This window comes from Thamnophis elegans, chromosome 10 (assembly GCF_009769535.1).
Source record: "Thamnophis elegans isolate rThaEle1 chromosome 10, rThaEle1.pri, whole genome shotgun sequence".
Classification (NCBI taxonomy): Eukaryota; Metazoa; Chordata; class Lepidosauria; order Squamata; family Colubridae; genus Thamnophis; species Thamnophis elegans.
In genome coordinates, this window is record NC_045550.1 from 11,174,609 (window position 1) to 11,188,024 (window position 13,416).

The window sequence follows — 13,416 nt, forward strand, 5'->3', positions numbered from 1 at the left end:
AGAAGCCTTGGGCCGCATGGACCAGGGCGACTGGCAAGAAAGAGTGGCAGCTTACCTCTTGAGCCAGCACTCCATACCCTGCCAACGACTAATAAAAGTCCCGCGGAGCTCTTGATGGGTAGGAGATTGCGAACCTCCCTAGACAGGCTCCATCCACTTTACGCAGGGGATTCTGCCGAGCAACCTGGGGGCCCTCCCTTCCCACGCGTTTAAGTTAGGGGATCCTGTATGGGCCCGCTCCTTTTCTGGGGATCCACGGTGGGTTTCCGCAACCATCACAGCTCTGACCGGCCCCTGTTCCTTCAGGGTCGGTCTGGCCGACGGAACACAATGGAGGCGCCACGTGGACCAATTAAGGCGACGCCTCCCCACGGAAACAGACGGCCCAAGCCTCTCAGACACCCACTCTCAGCACGAGCCACCCTCGATGACCTTCCCCCCAACGGACCGCCTCCACCCGGGGAACGGGGGACCAGCCGATACGAGCTTTCCGGACAGACGCGCCTCACCCGGCTACTCCCTTCCTCGAAGCCCTTATCGAGACTCTGAACCTACACCCCAACCAGACTGCGCGGGGCCGCTGTCGGACACTCCTGTTGCCACGGAGACGCCACCCCGGACAAATGGACATTGGGCACGGGGCCAGGGGCCAGCGCCATCTCACGAGGCCGCATCGCAGATTCACCGCCCCGCCACAGACACACCTCCGCCGGCGGCCCCTCCCCCGACGACAACCGCCGGGGAGCCACGAAGGTCCGGACGAGAACGTCGCCGTCCCACCTACTTACAAGACTATGTTTGCCCTCCTAAGGGAACTCTTTGACTAGGGGGGGAGGGGTGTTGAATACTAGCGCGGGAAATACAAGCGCGGGGATGAAGGACTCCCTTTCTGATTGGTTCCCGGGCGGAGCCGGTTAAATCCTCGCCCCGATTGGTCGAGCTATTCGACGCCCCATTGGCTCCTCGTTCAAACCCGGGGGTATAAATGTTTGGCGCGAACCACGCCACGTTGAATCGTAGTCACTCTGTTCTCAATAAAGGTTGCTGTTGCATACCCGTTTGTCGCGTCCCTTCCCTTCGCTCCAAGATGCAAAATAGATTATCACCACAAGCAAGGAAGTTGGAAACAACCAGGCAGATCCTGAAGGTGGGAACAAACACATCACCAGTTTGGAGTCACTATGCTCTCAAGAGAGACCCAAGTCCAGCCCCGTTAACTTCTACCTAGCACAATTTGCCTTGACTGCTAATGGATCAGATTCTTGTGTAGCATGTAATAAACTTGAAGCACTTTGAACTCAACTCCTCTTCCTGCACTGGACAAGGAGGTATCAATCATTGGTTGGCCTTCTTCAACCAGAAGAATTAAGCATGAGCCAATTTCTCTTTGGCGCCATGTAAAATGAATCAATTACCTATACCATAGCTAGAAGAATAGACCTACTGAATGGTGTCTTAGCATCATAGGATACCAAGCCTCCTCTTGTAAGTGGCCTCTCATGTCTAGGCAGAAAGCTCTCGTAAGATAATGGAATTACAGAGTGGTTGAGAGATAGGGGAGCGTTTCTTCCCTTGCAGTTGGAGGTGACTGAAATCTTTATGAAGAAAATTGTAAGTTCATCTTCCTGAGAGCTGAAGAGAGCCAGAAGAAAAAATAGTACTCCATTTGGGCTTGCCAAAAATGGCTGTTAATGAAGGTAAGACACTGTAAATGGTAGTGTTCATAATAAACATTAAGCTACATTTTTGCTAGTTGAACTGAGTGACATGTGTGCTTGCTCTGGTCAGGACATAGAGATTGATTGGGAGTGTGCAAAGAGTAAATTAAATTGAAAATTACAGTAATTTTCCAACAGGAACATCTTTAGTTCCTTCTTCTGAAATTTATTCCATTTGCCTGAATTGTTCTTAAAGTAGAAGGTACAATTCAAAGGATGGCTTTTGATTGACACATAGTAATATGGAACTATTATTTTCAATGATTTGACCACGATGCTTCTGTAGATGGGGCCTAAAATTGCATTTTGTTTTCTTTTGTTTTTTCCCCCAATCATATTACATTGCTAAATCAAAGTCAGTAAGGCTACGCAGGTGACTTTTGGGTTTTAAGGCAAAGAAATACTTTGAAGCATGACTGGCTTTAGGCTAAGGCTGAGTAGCCATTAGCCTACGGTACCAATAGCAATAGCAATAGCAGTTAGACTTATATACTGCTTCATAGGGCTTTCAGCCCTCTCTAAGCAGTTTACAGAGTCAGCATATTGCCCCCAACAACAATCCAGGTCCTCATTTTACCCACCTCGGAAGGATGGAAGGCTGAGTCAACCCTGAGCCGGTGAGATTTGAACAGCCGAACTGCAGAACAGCAGTCAGCTGAAGTAGCCTGCAGTGCTACATTTAACCACTGCGCCATCTCAGCTCTTAAACTTAAGGGGTACCAAGTCATTCTAAAAATGAAAAGCTTGGTGGAGGTGGTACCATCATTCAATATAGCCCAGCATCCATATATTCCTGAGCTGGCCTTGGAGAATGGAAGGATATGAGGGTAGCATCCCTCTGTAACTCTTTAAATCAATTGTGTCTTTTTTCTGGGATCATGTAATCCTTGCAGAGGGCAATTGCAGTGCTAGGAAAATTTTCATCTGCTCAACGGAATTGCTGATGTTGCAGCGCTTGCATTCTTATACACTCTAATCGCTTTTTTAATCTTTGAATTGGAAGCTCTGCGGAGCCCTAATTCAATCTGTTATATGAATGAGTTTGGTGTAATGGTTAACAGTACTGAGCTAGAAACTGGGAGACTGCAAGTTCTAGTCCTATCATCAGATGTGGATTTTGGCTTGGATCGGATGAGCCGGTAGTGGCGGTGGTGGGAGGCTCCGCCCACCCGCCCGGACACTTCTGTGCATGCGCGCAAGCACCCACGAGCAAACTAATAATAAAAAAACCCACCGCTACCTATTGTGGCATAAAGTCAGATGTATGACTTTGGATCAGTCCTCCGGGATTGGGCGGCCTATAAATTTAATAAACAGTTAAACAGTCATACACTCTTACTTGTAGAAAGACAGAAATGGCAAATCACTTCTGAAAAAAAACCTTGCATGGAATTGGACATGTTGTCACTGGGATAAAACTTCTTCTCCGAAGCAAAAAATACATCAGTGTCAGGTGAAAGCAACCAGAACTATTTGTGAATAGTCTCAAACCGATGTTTTATTGCTAGTCACCTAATGTTACAAGAATCTCCCCAGACTGACTGCGTTCTTTTCAGAACTTGGGGATATTGATGTATTGCAGGCTAATTCTGCATTGCCGCTGCCAGGAGTTTGATCCTGACCAGTTCAAGGTTGATTCAGCCTTCCATCATTCTGAGGTCAGTAAAGTGAGGACCCAATTTGTTGGGGGCAATATGCTGACTCTAAACTGTTTAGAGAGTGCTGAAGCACTTAGAAGCAGTGCATAATGCTATTGCCATTGTTATTCTCTTGGGAACAGCAAGATAAAGCTTCAAGGATTCTGGGGGAGGGCTGACCTTTCCTGTTTACTGCAGTGAAATGGCTCTAAACTCAGTCCCCTCTTGACCCCTCACTCAAGCCTAGCTGGAGATTCCAGTACAATCAGTTACCATCCAAAGTATCCCCTATCAATGTATTAAGCTGTGTAAATTCCATTCTATTTCTGCCTGTTCAATTTTAGTTTCTGAAGTGAAGAACTACTGTAATGCGCTCTACATGGGGCTGCCCCTGAAAAGTGTTCGGAGACTACAACTAGTCCAGAACGCAGCTGCGCAAGCGATACTGGGTGTACCAAGATACACCCACATTACACCTATCCTCCGCGAGCTGCACTGGCTTCCTATTGGTCTCCGAACGCAATTCAAGGTGCTGGTCATTACCTTTAAAGCCCTACATGGCTTAGGACCTCGATACCTGCGGGACCGCCTACTGCCACATACCTCCCAACGGCTGATAAGATCGCACAGGGTGGGCCTTCTTCAAGTGCCGTCAGCCAGGCAATGTCGGCTGATGGCTCCCCAGCCTTCTCTGTAGCCGCTCCGACCCTATGGAACGAACTACCCCCTGAGATCCGGACCCTACCCACTCTCATGGCCTTCCTATTAAAACCTGGCTATTCCGGCAGGCCTGGGGGCTGACCTCATGATTGAGGTCCAGCCCCGACCAGAATGGGCGCATGATGTGGTTTTAATCTATTTTCTCTGTTCTTTTTAATTCTTTATATTTTTTAAGATTTGTTTCTTTCTGTAAGCCGCCCGGAGTCCTCCGGGATTGGGCGGCCTATAAATCTATTAAATACAAATACAAATACAAGTGAAGAACGTTACATTTTTCATGATTACATTTCATTCGTTTATTTTCATTCCATTTAGCTAACCTCTCACAATTATTTTACATTTTGTTTGCACCTTTCATAGTGTTAGTTATTCCAAATTCAAACAATATTCCCGATCTCTCCTGTCATTTGGGCCTGAAAGGGTCCATTTATTTCTTTTCATTTTTGTTGCCATGTATTTTGAGAGCCAGGAAAGTCTACAGAGAAGTCTGGCTGCCAGCAGCTGTTAGTTCAATTAGTTCACACTGTTGCCCTATCCAGGGTGCACCACAAGGAGGATTCCCTATATAAATGGGGCATTATATCTTCTCCTCAATGTGACTGCAGGGTCTCACATCAAACTGTAGATCACACCATGACCAGCAGCTGTAAGCTGAGGTCATATAACAGTACAGCATCTTTTTTTAATATCAACAATGCTTGCTTCTATGGTTAGATGGCCTAGGTATTTAAACAGATCTTTTTAACATTTATATTCTACTAGCTGATAACCCAATATTGGCCGGGTATTTATAGACGTTGAAGCGTTTGTCTGACAGGGAACCATTGAGAGGGGCCTTTCTTTCCCCTACTCCCATTCCCATCATCTCTGCCCTCTCCGTTCCCCCTCCAAGGTGCTCCTCTTTTCCGCCCTGTCTACGATCCTGGCACTTTGCCCCAATCCATCAGGCGCTTTGTCCATTGGAGGGCATCCATATCACAGCTGGATTTCCAGAGGACAATCCAAACAATTGCCATTCTAGGACACCACACTCGCTCTCCTTAATGGCCCAGGCTCTCTCTTCCCCCTCCTGTGACATCACAAACAATTACCGCTCTAGGATGCCACACTTGCTTTTCTTAACAGCCCAGGCATTCCAGAGTTATGCTGGAACACCCCATCTAGGGGTGGCTGCCTCCCCCGCCAGTATTTGTTTCCAGAGGGTAAGTCATCTGTGTACCAAGTTTGGTGGAAATTGCTCGAGGTGCTCCAGAGTTATGCTGGTTAGTATGAAGTTGAGAATAGCAGATTTTCTTGGTTCCACCACAAAACCGCGTTCGACTAAAGGGCGCTCGACGAAACCGCGTAGCTGATGTCATCACAGGGCGACAACAGCGCGGAGGCAGAAGCACGCTGTAAACGCTAAACCTAAAATTAACCCCTAAAACTAAACCTAACCCCCCTAAACCTAATCCTAAACCTAACCCTAAACCTAACCCTTAACCTAACCCTAAACCTAACCCTAAACCTAACCCTTAAGCTAACCCTAAACCTAATCCTAACCCTTAACCTAACCCTAAACCTAACCCTAACCCTTAACCTAACCCTAAACCTAACCCGAACCCTTAACCTAACCCTAAACCTAACCCTTACCTTAACTTGAATCGGCTTGCTTTCAAAGCGCTATTTAAAGCGCCCTTCTTTCTCCACGCTCGCTGTTGTCGCCCTGTTGATGATGTCAGCGACGTGGTTTAATCGGGCGCGCTTTAATCGAGTGTGGTTTTGTCGTGCCACGATTTTCTTTGGGCTGCTTTCTTTTTCCAGGGGAAAGTTTGCTAGTTAGGCGATTCATAAACTTTCTGGAAGGACCATGCTTGGAAGAATTTGTCTTTTAACAGATACTGAAGTAATTAAGATATCCCCCTTGTATTGATGCATATTTTTAATGAAAATTCTGCAATTTGCTTTGAGATAATACAGTACCTACATATTTTCCTTGGCAAGAGAGTCAGCAGGAGACTCTGTACCTGTATCCCTTTTAAGTTGACCAAATTAATTCACTTGGATTTTTGAATAAGGAAAGTACTTGAAGCATATAATGAGACTCTTACTATTGTTTCCATTCCTTTGGAACAAATTGTATCTTTCAGTTCTATACTCCAGGCATGGGAGTCATCTTAAGAGATCTCCATTATATGCATTATGTCATATTTGCCATCCTATATTCGGAGTTTACATTCATCTTGTTTATTGCTTACTTGCTGAGCATTCGTGTATAGAAAATAAACACCGGGAACTTTATGATGCAGTGGTTTTTATGATTTTTCACTGAGTGATTTAAGAGACACCATTACATTCATAGGTCACCAAGGGACATTATATAGAGAGTCCAGAAAAGTGGTTATGAAGTCATATATTGATAAGGAAGGAAACTAAGCTCTTGGCAGATAGCATGCTTTTTTGGATTTTTAGGACTTACTGGCACGTGCTTGTTTTAGTTACTTGCAGTAGCGAATCACAAACTGTGACATATTTTTCTTCCTCAGGGCACAGATGCAGTTTTTTTTTTAATAATAAATGTTTTTTTAATTTTAATTTGAAACAAGTACAACATCTTTCTTTACATCTGTAGAAAATGTATCAATCGATTACAAATAAACTTTGGTACATCTCCTCCACAGTCAACAAACATAACTCATATTAACTCAAGCATTTTGACTCAGATATTCATACATATCGTTATATATCCATTTTCATTTGACTGTAATTATTATTTAAAAATATTAATAAAAGTAATAATCTTGAACAATACATGCCCACACCAGTGGGAAAAGAAAAAATCAAAAATAAAAAGCAAAAAAAAAAAAAAAAAGACAAAAAGGACAAAGGATAAGGCAGGAAAGAAAAAACAAAACAAAAACAAAACACAGGTATCTATTATAAAAAAGAAAAGGTATAACTATAGTTAACTAAAACTGGAGGTATATTGATGTTAATATGGTAAATATCTCAGTTAAGATATTTGAATTAATATGAGTTAATGGAAGAGATGCACCAAAGCATGTTGTAACCAGTTGATATACCTTTTCTTTTTTATAATAGATACCTGTGCTTAGATGCAGTTTTTTTAATGTCCTGTAAAGTAGCATGATGGGCTACTCCAAGCAAAACAACCTGATTGGTGCTCAGATTGACAGTATCAAATTCTTTTAGCTATTCTCTTGTTGCTTGCTGCTCATTTCCTGTTCTGCTAATTTTGTTTTTTAGGCTAGATTATGGACAGATCTTATATTTGTTATTTTAATTATTGTAATCTAGTCTCAATAATAATATTGCAATGGTTTCCAATGCACAATTGCCTATATTTATATTTATCTGTTTATCCACGCATATTTGCACATATTGGCTTCCCTCTCTGTCTTTTAACTATGGCACTCCATTAATAAATTGCCCGTTGAGCAGATTACAGCCTCTTTGTCAATAAATTACTGGAATATTGGAATAAATCATTTTAATGTACAGGCTACAGCCTTGCAATTTGGACTTCCACAGAAGCATGGCTCGGTTTGTGAGCATTTTTGTCCTTTGTGCTGTTCCTTTCAACCAGCAGTCTGTCACAGCCAGGTGCAAAACATTAATGGAATTGCTAGGAAAAGATTCCCCCCTCCCTTCATCCACACTCAGGCAGTAAATTAAAGGTAATCTATTTCAAGCATCAATAAATCTTGGTCAACGTGAGCTGCCAGCGGTTACTAGTACACAATGTGAATGCCTGCCATTCACAAGTTATTTAATGTGTAATCTTCTTTTTATACATTGCCTTTGAATAAAATAATGGTTTTGTTGCCAAGCTTAACTGATTATTTTGCTTTGAATGTTATGCTTTATCCAGCTGAATAATACTTCTGGGGGGATGTTCAAATTAGAGTTCACCTTGAAAACCATTTGGAGATTTAGTATTCATAATGTTTAAATTCACACATCATGCCAAGCCAGAATGTACTTTGATTTTGGCCTAAGGTACTGTGTGATTATGATCATACATAAGCATATGTGAACCTAGTCATTTGCCATTTATTTAGTGAGTCATACTTTGGTGTAAATGGGTGAAACCAGAAAATGTGTTTTGTCACCTTTTCTTTCATTCAGTCTTTTCTTTTGGTGGCCTTCATAGTTATTGGAAAGCAATTTCTATTATCCCCAACCAGAGGGTTTCTTTCTTAATCCCAATGTAATTTCTGAAGGAGTTGTGATCACATTTTTGGTTAAAAAAAAAACACCTCACTCTTCTAGCACATAGAGAAAAATACTCAGTTACTATTAGGATTTTTTTTTTATTCCTGAATATCTTCTAAAGCTGGCCTTAAGCCTCTTTTAAAGATAATGAGGGTTTTTTAGGGGGAGGGCAGATAAAATATATAAGTAAAGGAATAAAAATAGAGCCATTTCAACATTATATGGCAGATTCCTTTGATGTTTACATACTTTGTTGATCTAAGTGAGACCGATGAGAAAATGTGAGGAGATCAGTGTTTAATGGTTATGCCTGAAGTAGCTTCAGCTACTTGGAAAGACATCCTATTTAGAGATCTCCTTTCATATATGAAATATTACTTAGAATCACTAATGAATGCCTAAGAGGCACAGTTCTGTCTATTGGTAAAACATGAATGAACATTACCATTTAATTTATATTTTCAATATTCTAATTAAATCCAGAAAGTGGTGGAAATGTTTACTGGAAATTTTAACTATATTAGGAAGTCACTGAAAAATTAGAAATCAAAACATTTTGGTTTTAACTTAAACCACTATATTGTATGTATGCGTGCATGCACATGCACACAAACACCCATATACAAGAAAAAAAACCTAACATACATGTATACATATATGTATGTTAAATAATACTGTAATTTAAATTAACAAACCAGCTCCAATTTCTAATACATTAATATTTTGGAAAATATGATGTTCCTAAATAAGCTATTCCATGGAGTTGATCCACTCTGCATAAAAATCTTGTTCTTTGCCATTTCTTCTTAAAGATAAAACTTTGGCAGAGAATGCTTATAAAATATTCATGCCTGCAAATGAACAGAGGAGTTGTTTGTTAAATGCTACATAATCATTAGTAATACCATAAATCTTAATATAAAGATGGATTACATGTACTGTATAAAATAGAACAATATCAAGCATAAGGGAAGTGGTTAAGCTAAAATGTGCTTTTTTTCTGCAAAACAGTGTTGATAAAACAGTTTCGAGTTTCGAGTTTCATTTTATTTATATGCCGCCCTATTCCCAGCGGGACTCAGGGCGGCGCACAAAACCCAAGGAGGGGAAGGGAAACACAAAAACTACACAAAAAGTACAGGGCATATAAAAACGACCAGCAGCCACACGATTCGAGAGGGGAAGGGAACTCATTGACCCCAGGCCTGCCGACACAGACAGGTTTTAACGGCTTTTTGGAAGGCCTGGAGAGAGGTGAGGGTCCGAATCTCTGCGGGGAGCTCGTTCCAAAGGGCCGGAGCCGCCACAGAGAAGGCAATCCCCCGGGTCATGGCCAGATGACATTGGCTAGTAGACGGAACCCGGAGGAGGCCTAATCTGTGTGATCTAATGGGTCTTTGGGAGGTAATTGGCAGCAGGCGGTCTCTCAAGTACCCAGGTCCAATAACAGTTGGTAGTACATCCACAATCCATATCCAAAGAACATATGAGATGTGGATGTGGGACAAGAAGTAAAGGAGAGGAGGCATTTTCCAACATGACATTGTCAAGCATATATTGCCATTTTGAAATTGCTGAAATTATTACTGTAATGCCACAGCGTGCAACAGTAATCTGAATGCCATATTTCAACAGCAATCTTAATTTATATGAAGAAAAGTTCCATTGCTTTCACACATGAAGTTAATACAAAATTATGAAACAAATCATCACAACAAATGGATATTACCATTCTTAGTATGTGTGTTTAGGTATACATGTGTGAAAGTACATACATTTGATGCCTTTGATACCTGGTATCTTGGGCTATTGAATAATAACTGGTAGATGTTTGATATTTTGTAAAGTATATAATATATTGTGTTTTACTCATAGTTACAGCATTGCAATAAATTTATCTTGTGAAACCAGTCTGATTCACAGTGTTCGTATCTGTTCTAGGGAAGTTAGTTTCACTTTATCCTAGGCTTACATTCCTCAAAAATCTTGCATGGTGAAGTTGCATAAAGTGAGATACTGAACCCATGGGGGGAAATGGAATGTGTGGAATCTGTAGTCAAATTTGATAACTCAAATGTATTAACAAATATGCTCATACATTCATAGAACTTAATTTTAAGTGCTACATTATTCAAAACATGTTTTCTTTCTTGTCTTACGTTCTATGTACAATGGAAGCATTTTCTCCATCTTTTCTACAGTTGGATTTCTCTCACGTGGGTTTCATATCAGAGAAAGAGGTAGAATACATCATATTGAAAACATTTTATTTATTTATTTTGCTCATAAGAGATTCACTCATGTTAAAAGTTTGTCCTAGAGCTAAGGATCCTTCACTAGTTTTCGTGGGATTCCAATTTTGTTTCTAATTTAGAGATATCCTTTTCAAACAGTATTGGATAAAGGAGCTGAACAGAAGTTGATAGTCTTTTAGACCTTATGGTAACAGTTGTTGCTAATTCAAGTAAAGAAGTACTATAAGTGGGAGACACAACACGTAGAATACCAACACAACACAACAGTAAATTGTGAGGACAAAAAGGGGGTGTTGGCAGAAAAATCTTCAAGCATTTTTGGGGAGGGGAAAATAATAGACATGTTTTCAGTGATTTGATACAATTTGACATCAAGTGAATTTGCCTAAAGCAAGGGAAATCTGTACATCAGGGGAAATTTCATATGATATTTTTTTTCCTGCATCTGACCTTATTTGCATACTCAACATTAAAATGAAAAATGGTTAACCTTCTGTATGTGCCATGGTGAACCTTGCCGGCTTTTGTTCGCTGGCAAGACAGATTTGTAAGCTGAATCATCATTAGATGAGAGATCTAAGTTGATTTAATCTTTCTGAACAATAGAGATTGTCCAGATAGTTGCTTCTCATGAGTAGACCACAGAATCTATCGGGTTTTTTGTCACCATATGAGGGAAGTGACAGAGTTAGGATTTAAACCAAGCCAACCCCAAAAGAACTTTTATGGACACAATGCTCAACCGAGCATCAACCACTTTTTTGGATTATTTTCTTTATTAATTTCATATTGTACACATGTAGACTAGTGTGGGATTCATTTTTTTTTACTACTGGTTCTGTGGGTGTGGCTTGGTGGGCGTGGCATGGCTTGGTGGGTGTGGCTTGATTGTTATGGTAGGGGAAGGATACTGTAAAATCTCAATTCCCTTCCCACTCCAGGGGAAGATTGCTGCAAAATCTCCATTGCCTCCCAATCAGCTGGAACTCGGGAGGCAGAGAATATAAGGGGGTGGGGCCAGTCAGAGGTGGTATTTACCAGTTCTCTGAACTATACTCAGAATTTCCGCTACCGGTTCTCCAGAACTGGTCACAACCTGCTGAATACCATCTCTGATTTAGCCAGTTTGACTGGCAAGGTTCCATTGTTTTCATTGGATGAGTTTTCCTTAAAAGATCTTAAAAGTAAATTTTACCTATATTCTTTTCCTTAAAAGATCTCAAAAATCTATATACTAAGCACCCTTTTGCTACATAATAAAAAGCCCTCATATTTTTGGTTTTGGTAAAAGTTTTGGTAAAATTTAAGGTTCCAGAAATATGAGGTTTTTAAAAAATTACGTAGCAAAAGAGTGCTTAGTACTGTATATTGATTTTGAAAAATTAGTAACAGTTTAAGAGGCCAGAGGGATTTGGATTTACAGCTTTGAATTATTTAGAAGTTACTTTATCACTGGAAAATGGAGATTATTATTATTTTTTATGATTAGGAGACCTTGAAGGCTGCACACTAGATCCAGAGAATGAAGAAAATAGAGCAGAAAGTACAAAGTTTTTTATACCCTTTAGCTGAGTTTTTGGACAGATACTTGATAAAATTGACAGAGCATTTTTTATGAAGTTGTAAATGAACTGCAGTGGATATTTATGAAACTAATTTGAAGACTCACTTAAATGTAATACAAATAGAACTGATGGATGACTTATTCTGTATACTACATGAACAGACGTTAAATCAGGAAATTGATTTGGGTTTTTTTCCTTCTTGATATATTATAAAATAACTCTGCTAAGATTTGGAAGGACTATTTTAGAAGTTACAAACAAAAGGATAAATTTTACTAATATATATATGAGAGAAATCTGTTGAAGTGCTGAAGGATTTTTATTTTGAAACATAGATGAGTAGCAATCTACTACTAGGACTTTTTTTTGAAGGGGTCAAATAATATCGTCAAAAATCAGAGATTTATGAGATTGGCTTCTTTAACCAAGGTTAAAAGAAGAAAATAATTATATCTGGTTGCCCTTATTATACTTTCATTGATAAAGATAGACTGGCATAGCATTTTGATTTTGTTTTTCCTACCTGAGAGATAAGCTATGGGGACAAGATAGATAATGTTTTATTTAGAGTTGGTGATAAGCTGTTAAAATTGGTTTTACCTGCTGGAGTGAAGGGAAAAGTTACTTCTTTTTCTCTTCTATATATCTATATCTATATCTATATCTATATCTATATATCTATATCTATATATCTATATCTATATCTATATCTATATCTATATCTATATCTATATCTATATCTATATCTATATCTATATCTATATCTATATCTATATCTATATCTATATCTATATCTATATCTATATCTATCTATCTATCTATCTATCTATCTATCTATCTATCTATCTATCTATCTATCTATTCTGACTCCCACCTTGTTCGTTCAGAAACGACAGCCACACACAGCTTGCAAAGGAATATTTTTATCAGTCTCAGCTCGGGCTGGCTGCGAGCCCAAAATAAACACAGATAAAAGGCTCTGGCAAAAGTAAACTACTGCAAAACAACATTATATAAATCAAATCACTTATCCAAGTGCTTCTTCTCGATGATTGCAAACAAACAGAGACTTGTCTAGGACAGGAATGGAACGGAATGGAACGGAATGGAACGAACGAACGTTGACTTCTGCCACTAGGGCATGGCACCATCAGTCTTTTATCCGCAGGAGGAGAGATCCTAACGAGCCGCAGCTGCTCACATGCTACCTCCTGTGAGCATCCTGAAACCACTCACAGGAGGTTTCTGCTGAGTCACAACATATATATATCTTAATATTATTATTTTAAAAAAACTGTTTAAGAAT